This window comes from Balaenoptera musculus, chromosome 11, assembly GCF_009873245.2.
Source record: "Balaenoptera musculus isolate JJ_BM4_2016_0621 chromosome 11, mBalMus1.pri.v3, whole genome shotgun sequence".
Taxonomy (NCBI): Eukaryota; Metazoa; Chordata; class Mammalia; order Artiodactyla; family Balaenopteridae; genus Balaenoptera; species Balaenoptera musculus.
In genome coordinates this window covers 58,964,262-58,979,868 of record NC_045795.1, presented here as the reverse complement: position 1 = coordinate 58,979,868, position 15,607 = coordinate 58,964,262, and the positions used below count along the sequence as shown (strand labels likewise).

General features: G+C 40.9%; 1 protein-coding gene across 1 annotated transcript in view; it reads left to right on the top strand.

Moving 5' to 3' along the window:
* The window catches only part of LOC118904265 (translation initiation factor IF-2-like), an 81,592-nt gene that overhangs the window by 1,110 nt on the left and 64,875 nt on the right, over window positions 1-15,607 (top strand). The gene's annotated exons all lie outside the window — the stretch shown is intronic.

Here is a 15,607-nt window from a genome sequence, read left to right as displayed (position 1 = left end):
TTTTTTGTATTTAAGAGATTTGATGTGGAAAAAAATTCCTCATCTATCACTTCCTAATTAATCAAGACATACAATGAAATATCAACTAGTTTATTCCGAGTTTTGACAGCCTAAGCGTTCATGTCAGAAACAATACCAAATCCTGGTGCTTCTTAGCCTAAGTTCTTTGGATGCCTCCAGGGGATACATGAACCTGCCAAGGCAGTTAAAATGTTGTGTGCATGTGCATTTTTCTGGGTGGAGAGTCCATGGTTTGATCAGATTCTCAAAGGTACCAATGACCCAGAAAAGTTTAAGAACTGCTATAGATAATTTTAAGACAATATCACAAACACAAGCTAGAGAGTACATGAACCCTGCTCAGTGACCACCACTGGACCAAAGGTAGGACCTCAACAGGCATTAGTTCAATTTCAAAAAATAAAAAACAGCTGAGTGCTGTTTAGGTTCTTGAACAAGGCCGAGCTGAAACACCATGTTCTTAATTGCTTCAATTCCTGGGCACTTTCAGGGTGACCTTTGCTTTCACCTCAATTTTAGATTTTCCTTCTCATTATAGTTGCTAAGAATGCATCTGACATGAAGGATACCAAATGCTGAATTACATGCAACCTCTTCCTCTCAGAAATACCTTCTGCTTCCTCTTCCTACTGTCTAGATTATCATAAAGAATCTCTTCATTCAGTCACATACAAAGTTCCTTTGAACAAAGCACTATGTTAGACATTGCAGAGGAGAAAATAAAATCACTTATTGGTTATCTTTCTTCATTCGAAGAAGCATGCAAAATAATAATACATGTAAAGTTAGGCAAAAAAAAAAAATAGGGAAAGGGCAAACAAATTAAGAAAATTCACCTGGATCCTGGAGAGAAGATACAAAAAAAAAAAAAATACATATTTTGAAGGCTCTGAATGACGGTAAGTGTGCAGAATGGGCCCTGAAATGGGCTTTGTGTATTCTAGCTGCTATTAGAGAGAAAATCTTAAATCTTCACTGGCTACAAAGTAAAAGCAAACCGTTTAGTCAGGAAAAATTTATTCCTGAAATAAATGCATCCCCGAGGTCTATAACACGTGCTGTGAAAAGCTGCACTGTTGTAAACACTGAGTTCATAGGCGGATTCCTCTTCGTGTTCCCTCCACATAAGCAGATAGCTTTACCCCATTCAGTGCCGCTGGCCTCTGCAGGAATGGGTATGCTTCAGGGCACTCAGCCCTCTTGGTCTGTTTAGTCTGGGGAAGCTTTCAGAGTAGAGGCTCAGCAGAGAAGCTTCCAATGACACTGCTACACTTAGGTCACAACTTTTAAAGATAGAAGAGCTTTAAATCCTGGTTTATCTACCATGAAAAATACCTGGAGTATAGTTTTTCCTTCAAGCCAGTTAAATATGCAGCACCTGTGTTGAAGAAGTTCGCATATTCTTATGACAACTGGGGAACCTGAGAAAGACGCTCCACTTCTACTCAGAAGGAAGCCAAACCGGGACACTTGTAAAAGGCTATAACTGTCCTCACAAAATAATTTGGACTCATGACTCAAGGAACTGAACACATGAATTTACCATGCAGCCTCCCAAAGCCTCACTAAAATGACTGAATCAGGACTTAAACCATAACGGCACTTAAGAACAAGGAAAGAAATCATCATCAGATGGAAAATCTGAGGCTTTTCCATCTGGAACACAGAAAGCACTTGGCTTCAGATAAGCAGAGGATCTATAGCAGAAGTAACCCCAACTCAGCCACTAACATGTGAGTCTCTGGGCACTTAATCCTCATCCTGGTAGTGGATGAAAGGAATTCCACCTCTGCTACCAACTGACTCGACACTCTGGGCAGTGTCTCTCTGCCCTTGCTTCTGCTTTCAAGATAAAAACTTGGAAGTACTTTGTTAATGACATGAGTAAAGGACTTAGAGCATTAGAGGATAGAGAATGCCTTCTGAACCTTCCTGACCAGAATGATGACAGTAGCTAGTGTTCTCATCTTTGGTGCAAAGATTGGAAGGTTCCTTGCTGGGAAAAGAGATTTGCCCCAGAGAAAATACTGACATCTGGCTTAGGCAAGTTCTCCCAATAAAAGAGCTATTTCAGTGCCTTGACACAAAATGAAGCTTATTAATCAATAAACCCTCAAAATGTGCAATAAACACTGAATGAGCCTTTTAGTGCCTTACCCTTGCATGTGAACACATAGCCAGAAATATCATGATATACAAGGAAAGACTCCATTAAAGACAAAGATTAAAATAAGCAAACGAATAAAGTAACTCAGAGGAAACAAAAACAATGCAGAGAGCAGACTAAAACTTCAAAATTATAATTAATAGCCTTATAGATGTGAAAAGGCATAGCATCCATAGTTTGCATTATCTTTTCTCTTTAAGAGATATTTAAGAGTTAGGGTTTTGTTTGGTTTTAATTAACAAATTTTGCTGTTGTTGCGGTTGGCCTGTATGTTATTTGGCTTTGGGGGATTTTTTGAAATTTCCTTTGTGGTCTAATCAGTGGTCAATATTTTTAAATGTTCCACAGGAGTTTGAAAAGAAGATATTTTTTTTTATTTGTTGGGTTCAAAATTTCAGATGCATATCTTCAAGCTTATTAACTGGCATGTTCAAATCTTCCAAATCCTCCCTTTTTTTACATTTATTTATTTATTTATTTATTTTTGGCTGTGTTGGGTCTTCGTTTCTGTGCGAGGGCTTTCTCTAGTTGTGGCAAGCGGGGGCCACTCTTCATCGCAGTGCGTGGGCCTCTCACTATCGTGGCCTCTCCCGTTGCGGAGCACAGGCTCCAGACGCGCAGGCTAAGTAGTTGTGGCTCACGGGCCTAGCCGCTCCATGGCATGTGGGATCTTCCCGGACCGGGGCACGAACCCGTGTGCCCTGCATTGGCAGGGGGATTCCTAACCACTGCGCCACCAGGGAAGCCCCCAAATCCTCTTTTTACATTGCTTTGTCCTGCTTGCTCTGCCAGTTCCTGAGAACCACTTTTAGAAGTTACTCGTTATGGTTGTGATTTGCCAATTCTTTGTTGTTAGGTTTAGCTCAAGGACAGTGAGCTTAGGAAAATAACAACAAAATGATCCCCATGGAAATAGAAGGAAAGCATTAGTAAAGATAAAAACAGAAATGAATGAAACAGAATGGAGGGTGGGGAGGAATCCACTAAGCAGGGGTATAAACCGAGAGGGCAGGAGATGGTTTCTATGATGTTCTTCCAGGTTGTCATTTCCCCAGAGAACTGGACACAGAGGCTGGCCAAGGTGTCATGGGGTTTCCAGCCCTCCCTTCAGGGAACAGATTCTCCTGGAGACAGAAGCTGGAGTCCTGGAGCCTCAGGACTGCTGCACCCCATCACTCTGGAAGGCCTGGGAGGGAGCGTGATCATCCTTCCAGCACCAACTTATTCATGAAAAGCCTAACACCACCTCCCTCTTGGATGGGGGATTTTCAACCTTCTAATACTAACCCATTGCCCGTAAAATGTCTGGCCTCCTAGGATGTCTCTTTCCTTTAATAACAAAATTAATCACTCTAACATCCACCGCACATACTGTGGCAACTCCTGGATGAACTAGATTTCCAGTGAAAATGTATTTTTTGGTCACTTCTTGCAACAAATTTCTTAATGGTTGGTCCCTTCCGACCGTCTTATCTCCAGCACATCCTATCCACTTCTGGCCCTGACTCCCCTCATGTACCTGGCAGTGCTTTCTTCTTCTTCCTTCCCCAAAGCCCATGTTACTGTGTGAAACAGGTTTTACTGAAGTTGTGGCAATAACAGAGGGAGATTACAACCCAGAAAGGAAACAACTGAAAAGTGTTAGAAACAGACTCACAGACATAGAAAACAAACTTCTGGTTACCAAAGGGGGAAGTGGGGGAGGGGTAAATTAGGAGTTTGGGGTTAAAATATACACACTACTATATATAAAATAGATAACCAACAAGGACCTAGTGCATAGCACAGGGAAACTATACTCGGTATCTTGTAATAACCTATAATGGAAAAGAACCTAAAAAAGAATATATGTGTGCGTATGTATGTATAACTGAATCACTTTGCTGTGAACCTGAAACACAGCATTGTAAATCAACTATATTTCAATAAAAATTTTAAGTGAATGTTAGACATGATGCTTATAAGGGTGTTAGAAAGCAGGCACCTTCACATTGCCGATGGGAGAGCGATCCGTCAATATCTATCAAAATAATAAATGCACATCCCCATTGACCCAGAAATTCTACTTCTAAAAATTTATCCAGTGGATATATTCCTACATTTGCAAAATGACGTATGCACAGAAGTATTCATTACAGCCTTGTTTGTAATTTTTAAAAATTGGTAACAGCTCAAATGTCCATCAACAGGAGACTGATTAAATGAGAAATGAATTTACTCTTTGTGCATTGATATGAAAATATCTCCAAGACTAATGATTAAGGGGAAAAAGCAAGGTGCATAACACTGAGTGTAGTAGACTACCATCTGTGGAAGGAAAAAAAGAGGGGCAAGAATATATGTCGCTCATATATAAAAGAGTAGATCCACCATCTCCTGAAAGATGGACAAGAAACTAATAACTACTGACTCGGTGGAGGGGAAGTGGGTGGATGGGTGCAGGACTGGGTATAAGAGATGCAGTTTGAACAGTTCTAATTTGGAAGCACATAACTGTACTACCTATTCTATCTGTACACCATGTAATTTAAATGAATATATGTTTAAATTATATTTTATATATGTGTGTACTTTATTTATACACATAATTTAAATGGACAAAATGAAGTGTGGCCCATCTACAGCCTGCAAGTCCTCCCACAGGTAACCATGCACCACCCTCCCCCCTAGGACTCTGCCTATAGCTCTTTCTGTTTTCTCACCTCTTCTACTCATCCAGGACTTTACCTCCCTTTCTTCCTTGTCCTCAGGGGAAAATTGTAAGTCTTAGCATGTTATCTGGTGGAGCATCTGAACTCTCTATCCATTACTCACCTCCCTCTAGACAGAACTAACCTAATCTAACCTTTCATCATCAGCGAAGTCATTGAGGAGTTTGCCTAAACAAATGTCTCCCACTCCTGACTTTTACCTTTAGCAGTGCAAAGAATCTGCAGATTATTTGAGTTCAGATTTTTCTCTTACAAATTACTAGGTCAACCTCCCTAACAGTCTCTGATAGGGGAGAGGAGAGGCACACTCTCCTTGTCCAGAGTAAACACCAGTTTCTTTTCCTCTTTCCTGATACATAGTTAACACTGAAATGAACATTTTTATACCTCCATCTTGGCAAGTATCTCTGATTTTTTGCCTGAGGATAAATTCATATGTGATGGGGTGGTGCCAAAGGTTTAACACTTCCTTTGTGATTTTTTAAAAATTATTTTTAACCTTAGAAAGGCATTTCCCACATGGAGATTAGTTATGCACCTGTTTTTCTACTTGTTTCAGTTTTTGGTATCCGATTACTTAGTCCATCTGTAATTTGTTTTGATGAACATTGGTAAATTAGGTTATAACTTTATCACCCCTCAGAATAATTAACCAATTATCCTAGCACTAAAATTCTTCCTTTCCTCGGGAATTTGTGGTGCCTCCTTCATTACAGACCCATTTTTTAATAAGCACATTGAGGTTTGTCGCTAGCTTATTAAAGTTGCTCCATTGAGTTCTCCATTTTTGAACCAGTTGGAGATGGTTCTTAATCACCTGGGTATTAAATTTTAATAATACAGAAGAAAGAAAAATTATCGCAGAGAATGAAGGGGCAAGGATGACAAAAGATAAAAAGAAGGAAAATGGTTAAGACAAGGCAGCGCGGTGTGTGTGACCGGGAGTCATTTCGAGTCAAGGCCCTGAGCTCTCTCACGGCCTGGCTGTAGCTAACGAACCTCAAATTGTGAGAGAAGAGTCTGGCATCGTGACTGCCTGGAGTCGGCAGTAGTCTAGGTGCAAGATCAGAGGAATCATATGTATCATCTGTCCATTCATTCAACAGATATATATTGAGGGCCCACTATGTGTCAGGTACTACATTAGTTCCTGAGGCTAAAGCAGTGAACAAAAAAATAGGATTCTGCCTCCTTGAGCTTACTGGAAGGAGAGAGAGAAAAATATTGTCCCTGAAGTAGGATATGTAGTCACTGGGGGTTATGCATCTTGTTTCCTTTTCTTATTGAGATAAGCATTGCAGGTGATTGTCAGTTTTTGACAGCTCAGAACATTAATCTCCTTCTTATATTTGGGTTGTTGATCACTATCTTAGGTTGAGTTGCCTAGAAGTGGAACCTGAGAAGGGGATTCTTGTGCATGTGATTTACTGGGAAAGTGCTTGTAGGGGGAGGGCAGTGAGGGAAACAAGACAGAGCATGAGAAGAGCTAAGCAATGGAGACTACAATAGGCCTGAACCCACAGGGAGCCTGGAACCAAAATTTGCACCCCAGAGCTGGTCCCACCTTGAGGCAAGGGTGTCACTTTAGAATGCCTGTAGCAGTCAAACTGTGACTGCAGGCTACTAGGGATGGGCAACCTAATTTCCAGGGGTGAGGTTGTTACAGTTAAGATAAGAGTAAATTTCAGAAGAAGGAAGTGAATGGAGGATGCGCACACTAGCCAGGCAAAGAAAACCTGGGTGTGAAATCAAGAACATGTACTACATTCACCATATGAGCATTCCACTGGCTTTAACCCTAATCCTAATTATAACGCTGGACTTAGCCCTACCTCCGCCCTATGGCTCTCTTTGTCCTAAGGTTAACAAATGCCCGAAGCCAAGCCCAAGCCATAACCCTAAAACTCACTCTGTTGCAACCCTAGACCTAACCTTAACCCTAAGTCTAATCTTTGCCCCAATTGTAACACTGATGTTTATGAGTGAAATTATATGATGTCTGGGACTGGGATTTGCTTCAAAATAATTCAAGGGATGAGGGGATTGGGTGAGGATAGAGATAGATCGGCTCTGCACTGATAATTCTTGAAGCTAGTGGTGAATACATGGAGCTCACTATATGATTCTATTTTTTAAAAATATTTATTTATTTATTTATTTATTTAGCTGCGCTGGGTCTTAGTCACGGCATGCGGGATCTTCGTTGCGGCACGCGGGATCTTCATTGTGGCATGTAGGATCTTTAGTTGTGGCATGTGGGATCTTTAGTTGTGGCATGTGGGATCTAGTTCCTTGACCAGGAATCGAGCCCGGGCCCCTTGCATTGGGAGCTCGGAGTCTTAGCCACTGGACCACCAGGGAAGTCCCTATGATTCTATTTTTATATTTGAAATTTTTTATAATATAACTTTTTAAAAAAATGGCTGATTTTATTGGTGCTGACTGTTAGTCTTGGAATTTCTAAGGATGAAGTGAGGCCCGTAGGGATATATTATCAGGATCATCTCTTTAAAAAGAGGAAGAAGTACTAAGAAGAAATTAGAGAAGACTGGAACACTTAGAGAAAAGTGGTTTTTTTGAAAAGTGTTTTCTCTGATTTGTCCCAGGATTTTGCCTAAAACTCATGTCACAGTGGGCACCATAGGATTAATGAAACTTAATACAGTTTTCTTCCAGTAAAACAGTTTCTATTTGATTATCCAGGACCCTTAAGAATCTAGATTACTATAATGAGGGGAAAATAGTGTCTTGTTATCCATAAAACTAAAATCTCACAGATACATTATTCTGCTTTTCTACTCTCAGTTCTGTGCAATTCGTCTATTCTTATGACAGAAATAACCCCTTAATTACTGTCACTTTATGTCATATTTTGCTTTCTGGTCAAAATTAGTACCCCTTGATTGTTTTTTTAATTGTCATGTATATTCTTAGGTATTTTTTCTTCCATATGAACTTTAGGATATATTGTCATTTCCTTAAAATAAGATTTCTTTGGCATTTGATTGGAATTACATAAAATTCACGGATTAATTTGGGGATAAATGACATATCACAACATCGAGTCTTTCCATCTGGTTAACTGGGCTAACGTGTAATTATGCTCCGCAGGTTTTAGTCAACTCTAATTAAACATGACAGCCTTATATTAGCTGTGCTCAGGCAGACAGCTGGGGGGCCTCAAAGTGGCATTGGCTAGTGAGATATGCAGAGGCAAGGGGCCTGCAATGGGTCATTTAGAGGCCCAGCACAAGAAGTCACGAGAATAATGGCATGGATTTTTGGAAAATGTGAAGTTTTCAGGATCCTCAGGTTTACTGGGGGGAAGGGCACAAATCCTTGCACTCAGGCCGGATGTGGACTCAGGTTGAATGTGAGCTGACTGAGAAAGGCAGGTGTACAGAATTTGAGGACACTGCTGCCATATTAATAGTCACCTGTGCTTTCTCTTTATTTTTTCTTTTCTTAACTTATTGTGCATTCTTTTGTTGTATATTTGCCCTTCCCATCACTTTCAACTTTTTAAAAATCGTGTTCTCTTGGGTGTGTCTTTCATAAACACCAGAAAGTTGGACTTTGTTTTTTCACCCTGAGAGTCTTCTCTTTCTAAAGGACGATTTACCTTTTAATGTTTCCTCTGACCATTGGTTACTCATTGGCCTTATTCTTGTTATATTTTGTTTTGGCTTTATTTTATCACTGTTCCCCTCTATTGATTTGGATGTTCTACAGCTATACCTCAGTTTCTCTAGCAATAACCCCTAATATCTAAAAAAAACTTACCTTTCTCCATCAAAATCATACCTTACACAGGTTGAAACCTTTAGACTGATCTCCTTTCTCCATCTTCTTCCTTCTCCCATAACAGTCCAGACTTTGCAGAAATTATATCTTAATTTCAAATCATTCATTTTGTTGACATTTAAATAATACTGTTAATGGAAATGGCTGTTTAATAACCAATGCATTAAACATCCTCAACACATTATTAAAAATTATTTAGACCTTAAATTATACCAATTTCAATGTTTACCACTATTTTTGAAGTGAACGTTTTAGTTTAGGATAGTTTTAGATTCACAGAAAAATTGCAAAGATAGTAAAAGTGTTCCCATATGACCAACACTCAGTTTCCACTATTATTCATATCTCATATTAGTGTGGGGCATTTTTCACAAATACTGATAGTGAAAAAATATTGATACCTTATTAACTAAAGTCCATATTTTATTCAGATATCCTGAGTTTTTACTGAATGTTCTTTTTTTTTGTTCCAGGATCTTATCCAGGACACCACATTACACTCAGCTGTTGTGTCTCCTTAGGCTCCTCTTGGCTGTGATAGTTTCTCAGATTTTCCTTGTTTTTGATGAATTTGACAGTTTTGAAGAGTACTGGTCAGATATTTTTAGGATGTCCCTCAACTGAGATTTTTCTAATATATTTCTCATGATTCGACTGGGGTTGTGGGTTTGGGAGAGGATGACCACTGAGGCAAAGTGCCATTCTCATCACATCATATCAAAATTACATACTATCAACCTGACTTATCACTGTTGAAAACCTTGATTGCCTAGCTGAGCTGGTGGTTGTCAGGATTTTCCACCGTACAGTGACTGCTTCTGGAATTCTTCTGCGTGAGAGATTTATCTCTGCTTCCCCATGTATTTATTTATTCAATCATTTATCTATATCAGTGTGGATTCATGGCTATTTATTTTGTACTTTGGTTTATAATCCAATACTACTTTATTTTGTGGTTCAAATTATTTCAGCTTTGGCCATTGGAAGCTCTTTCAGTGAACTCCTGTGCCCTTTGACATACCCTATCACTGTGGGTTGGGTTTGGTTTTGTGTTTTGAGCACTTCTTACTTGCTGGCACTCCCAGATGCTCCAGGCACATATTGTGTTTTATCATCATGTTTTGCATATGGACGATTACATTATTTATTTGTGTTCATTCTTGTTTGTTTTCCTAGAGTACATCCTCAAGTAAGATTACGTCTTGCTTTAAAGAAATATAAATTTGTTAAAATTTTAAGGGTAAATATTAAAGAAATAGAAATAGTTTGCAAAACTTTCAAACCAATTGAGAGGGGGAGGAAAAGAATCAATAAAATGTGTTCTATCCAACAAGCTTTTGAAATAGAGGGGAAAAAGGGAAACAATGACTTAATCAAGTTTCTTCGAATAGTGTGTCATTTTTTCCTGCTTGGCACTGGGACGTATGACCTTGAAGCCTGCTTCAAACAAGGTTTCTGAATGGAAGCCGACTCAAGTTTGACTTTTCAGGAAAAAGATTCACGCTTTCTTCAGAATGTCCAAGATGCTCAGACGTAGGCACTCCTGCACTTTGCCCTGGGCTTTGTGCTTTTGTTGGCAATAATGTCATCCCATGTGATGAGGTCGCTTTTGTGTCCTGTCCCATGGGGTGATTCAAGTAAAATGAAAGGAATGAGCACCTCGCTCCATTCCTGAAAGTCCTTCTTTGTCTACTCAGCTAACAGATAGGCCTGGCATCTTCCTTTAAGAGAATGCAGCTGCTGAGTCCTCCATTTAATTGGTCCATGCGGGGTGGGCTTGGGAGGAATAAGTTAAACTGTGTCTCGCCACCTTATTCCATCATTTAACTCAGCTGTGTCTTTGCCAAGTTAGTATACCCTACATGGAGTTTTTTCTTATTGGTTTTTTATTCCTAGGGCCCAGTCAAAAAAACAGGAATCTATTCCTATTGGGTCAATGGCTTTATTTTGCTAAATGCAATAAATTTAGTAACACCAGGAGGAAAATATTCTACTTGATGGTGCTGAACAGTGCAAGATTGTTACTTTAGTTTTCTTCTCAGAGACCTTGCAGTGCGGAAACAGCTGACCCTGCCTCTCCTCACCTCTCTTCTATTGTGACATAATCACAGAGTGGCTAAAGAATTTTCTTTGAGGCTCTTTTCTTTGATTTGACAGCTTCCAATATAATCTGTTCTGAGGGCAAACACTGACTAATATGCGTAATACTCATGGCAGGACAGGTGTCTTAGTTTGGGTTCCTCCAGAAGAAGACCCAGAGCTATGCAAGCAATTTATTTGGTGACCCCAGGAAACATAGGCAGGAGAGAAGAGAAGTGAGACGGGAAGGAGGATAGCCAATGAAAGATGTTTAATCAAGCAAAAATAACTGGAACTTAATCACATGGAGGGATTCTGGCAGCCAGCATAAAACACACATTGCCCTAAGGGACAGAGGAACTTCTGGTGCAAGGTCATCGATTCCCCAGAACTTCCAGGCCACTGTACTGAGCAGAGCAGCCTTCAGTGGCCAGGGGAGGCAGACAGTGAAAGAGATGCAGGGGCTGGCACCTGGTACGGGCGGCACGAAACTGTAGGGCCACAAGGGATGTGGATGGAGCCCCAGGAGTGTCCCTCACAGCAGGTTTTGCTCCATTCTTATTAACAAGAAATTATTTCAGATGTCATAACACGGTATGATGGTATGATGATGCTTGTACCTTGCCGGACCATATGTACTGGCATCTTTCATGAGTAACAGACGGCAACCCTAAGTCCTTACAGTCATGTGACCGAGCTGGGCCGGTCATATAACTTCGTGCTTCCTGGTGAAGCATAAAGTATAGCAAAACCATAAGCTTATAATTTTAACTGATGAAGCAAATTTTCTTGATAATTTTCAAAATAGCACAAAACAAATGGAATAAAAAAATATTTTGTGCATGTGTCTGTTTCTCAGACCCCCTTTTGGCAGAAAATGCTAGCTTTTATTTATTGAGAGCCAAAATCTATTTTCCCCTTCTTCTTTGTTGTTCAGCTAGACTATATTTCCCAGCCTCCCTTGCAGTTAAGTGTGGCTATGTCACTAGGACCGCTGGCCAGTGAAATTTGAGCAGAAGTGGTATGTGTGCCCCTGCCAGGCCTGACTCATAAAACTTCCTCCATGCTCTTTACCCCAGCCCCTAACTGAGATGGCCAGGCCCAAGGTGACCTAAGACGGCAGAGCCAAAATTACCCCAAGTCCTTTAATAAGTGTGTGAAACAATCTGGAATTACTCTAGGCTGTTACTTGAGCAAAAAATTGGCATTGTGTTCAGCCATTATATTTTAGTGTTACCTATTATATCACTTTAGTCCACGCTAATATTAATTAACCCCAACACCTACCCTCCGACCCCCATGGACCCTGGATGAAGAATCCTTGCTCAGGGGAAAATAAAACAAAACATACACCCACAACACTAGGAACAAGCATCTAGGATAATATTAGCCACACTTAAAATATACACCAGAAACTCAGAAAGGCATATAAATTTGAAAAGATTTAGATAGGAGCAACTAGAGAATTAAAATAGCAGAGGTAGTTTTCTATCAGGCTAAACTGAGATTAGGACTCTTTAGCTTAGAAAGAGGATTAGATGAGCTCAAAGTCCATGAAAGCCGGAGGTTTAGCCAGTGTCAACAGAGTCCTAGAACTTGGAGATAAGAAGTCGTTTTCTACCATAATCAGAAAGTAATGTGGGGGCTTCCCTGGTGGCGCAGTGGCTGAGAATCTGCCTGCCAATGCAGGGGACACGGGTTCGAGTCCTGGTCTGGGAAGACCCCACATGCCGCGGAGCAACTAGGCCCGTGAGCCACAACTACTGAGCCTGCGCGTCTGGAGCCCGTGCTCCGCAACAAGAGAGGCCACGACAGTGAGAGGCCCGCGCACCACGATGAAGAGTGGCCCCCATTTGCCGCAACTAGAGAAAGCCCTCGCACAGAAATGAAGACCCAACATAGCCAAAAATAAAATAAATAAATTAAAAAAAAAAAACAAAAACAAAAGAAAGTAATGTGGGACTTTCATTACCCCAAGGATAATAATGTAGATCTTGAAAACAAATAGGATCTAGCAGGTTTTTGATAGATGGTCACTTCACAATGGGCTGTGAAAAGGCAGCTAAGAATGTTCGGGACATATCCTCAAGATCTTTTAAGTTTGATATGAAAAACAAAAATTACTACATTCTCCACCCCCTAAACAATAAAATGTTGATCTTTGGTTAGATTCTAAAGGCTTGATCATTCAACAAATATTTATTGAGCAATTACTATGTTCTAGATATTGTGCTGAGGATACATCTGGGAATAAGTCTACCTCGTGAATGAAGAAAGAGGAGATGGAAAATAAACAATAATAAATTTTATAATATTTTTAAATGTGCTAAATAAGAAAAAAATAGAGCAGGGCAAGGGAAGTGGGATGCCAGGGGAATAGAAGTGGTATTATTAAATGAGATGGTTCAAGGAGGGGAAGGGTATTCCAGGCAAAGGGAACAGAGCAAAAGTGCTGAGGTGAGAGTGTCCCTGGCACATTCAAGGAACAGCAAGGAGACCACTGGAATGAGTGAGTGAGTTGGAGAAAAGAGGAAAATGAGGTCGGGGGCAGACCATGTAGGTCTTATGGGCCATTGGGAAGACTCTTGCTTATACTGAGAGCACTGGGGAGACTTTAGAGTCTTAAAAGAGGAAGGCTGGGACTTCCCTGGTGGCACAGTGGTTAAGAATCCGCCTGCCAATGCAGGGGACACGGGTTCGAGCCCTGGTCCGGTAAGATCCCACATGCTGCAGAGCACCTAAGCCCGTGCGCCAGAACTACTGAGCCTGCGCTCTAGAGCCCGCAAGCCACAACCACTGAGCCCACGTGCCACAACTACTGAAGCCTGCGCTCCTAGAGCCTGTGCTCCACAAGAGAAGCCACCACAATGAGAAGCCCGTGCACCGCAATGAAGAGTAGACCACCCCGCTCTCCACAACTAGAGAAAACGAAGCAACGAAGACACAGCGCAGCCAAAAATAAATAAATAAATAAATAAATAAAATAAAAAATAAAAGAGGAAGGCCATGATATGACTCACATTTTCCAGAACATTGGTTCCTGTGTTGACAATGGACTGTGGGGGAGATGGGGGCCGGGGAGCAAGCAGGGATTTAGGAGGCTCTTACAGGAATCTGGGGGAGGTGATGGTGGTTTGGCATAAGATGGAAACAGTGACAGTGGTGAGAAGTAGATTCTGGCTTATATTTTGAAGGTAGAACCTACAGACTTGAGGACAGATTGGATGTGGGGTGGAAAAAAGAGAGAAGTTAAAAATGATTACAAGGTTTCTGGCCTGAGCAACTGAAACCCAGGAGCCTGGAAGAGTAGAAATTGGGGAAAGACCAGCAGTTCAGGTTAGGGCATAGAAGGCTGAAATGCCTTTTAGACATCCAAATGGCAGCGTCAAGTAGGAAGTTTGTTTATAAACTTCTGGAGTCTGGCGTTCAGGAGGGAAAGTCAGGGCTAGAAGTATAAATTTGGAAGTTATCCATGCATAGATGGTGTTTAAAGTCTCAAGATAAACACCAGATGCAATAAAGAAGCTATTGGTATTAATCCATTTTTTTCTCCTTCTAAGGAATCTGTGAGCAATGCATCAACATTAATGTCTTAATTATAGGATTCCTTTCCCACCCCAGTCCTCACCTCTCCATTCTTCCCATCTTCCGAGACTGAGGTTGATTCTCCTTTATATGCAGGGAACAAAAGCAATGTGTTTAATTAGTCATAAGAGGCTAGAAACCTGGAGTGGATTCTGACCTTGTCAATAGTATGTGACTTTAGGTAAGTTAATTAACTTCTCTGAGGTTCAGTTTCCTTATCTATAAACTGCAGATGATAACAGCTACCCCATAGAGTTACTGTGAGGATTCAATGAGCTGTTATTATTAAAGCATTTAGTACTGTGCTTGGTACATATATGTGCTCAATAAATGTTAGATTAAAACCCCAAGATAAGACATTCAATGATAACGTGAATGTGGGTATAATGTAGTTGGACCTTTGCTCTCATTCTGGAATGGTGGCAGGTTCAAGTTCTTTTTTTTTTTTTTTTTTTTTTAAACTTTTATTTATTATTTATTTATTATGTTTATTTTTGGCTGTGTTGGGTCTTCGTTTCTGTGTGAGGGCTTTCTCCAGTTGCGGCGAGTGGGGGCCACTCTTCATCGCGGTGCGCGGGCCTCTCACTATCGCGGCCTCTCTTGTTGCGGAGCAGAGGCTCCAGACGCTCAGGCTCAGTAGTTGTGGCTCACGGGCCCAGTTGCTCCGCGGCATGTGGGATCTTCCCAGACCAGGGCTCGAACCCGTGTCTCCTGCATTGGCAGGCAGATTCTCAACCACTGCGCCACCAGGGAAGCCCTCAAGTTCTTTTCTTGGAAGATGTACGTGTGGGAGGTGGTTATAAGTGAGTACCCCACAATCATTTAGGGAGCTCCCTGTCAGTTTAAGCTGATACTTTATTTGTAATAATTGGTCTATTTCCTACATACTTATGAAATGAATAGAAAATATTTTTTCCTTTTTTTTCACATAGTAACTGTAAGATTGAGAAATATTGATTTTAATGAAACTTCACTTATGCAACCCTACACTCTACCAGCTGAACTTGGGGGGCCCACTTATGTTACAGTGGGGTGTTAGCACATCACTGAAGTATCACTGGTGGGCAGTAGAGGTGGTGGAGGTGGATACCATGGAAGCCATGCCTCCCTGGCTGGCCCTGAGATGGTCTGGTCCTCTTTATACCCTCCACAGCCATGGGCTATTCTTGGTTGCCCATTTGAGTCCATCCTCCACACAGCAGCTGGAGGGGACTGTTAAAAATCTGCATTTGGGGGCTTC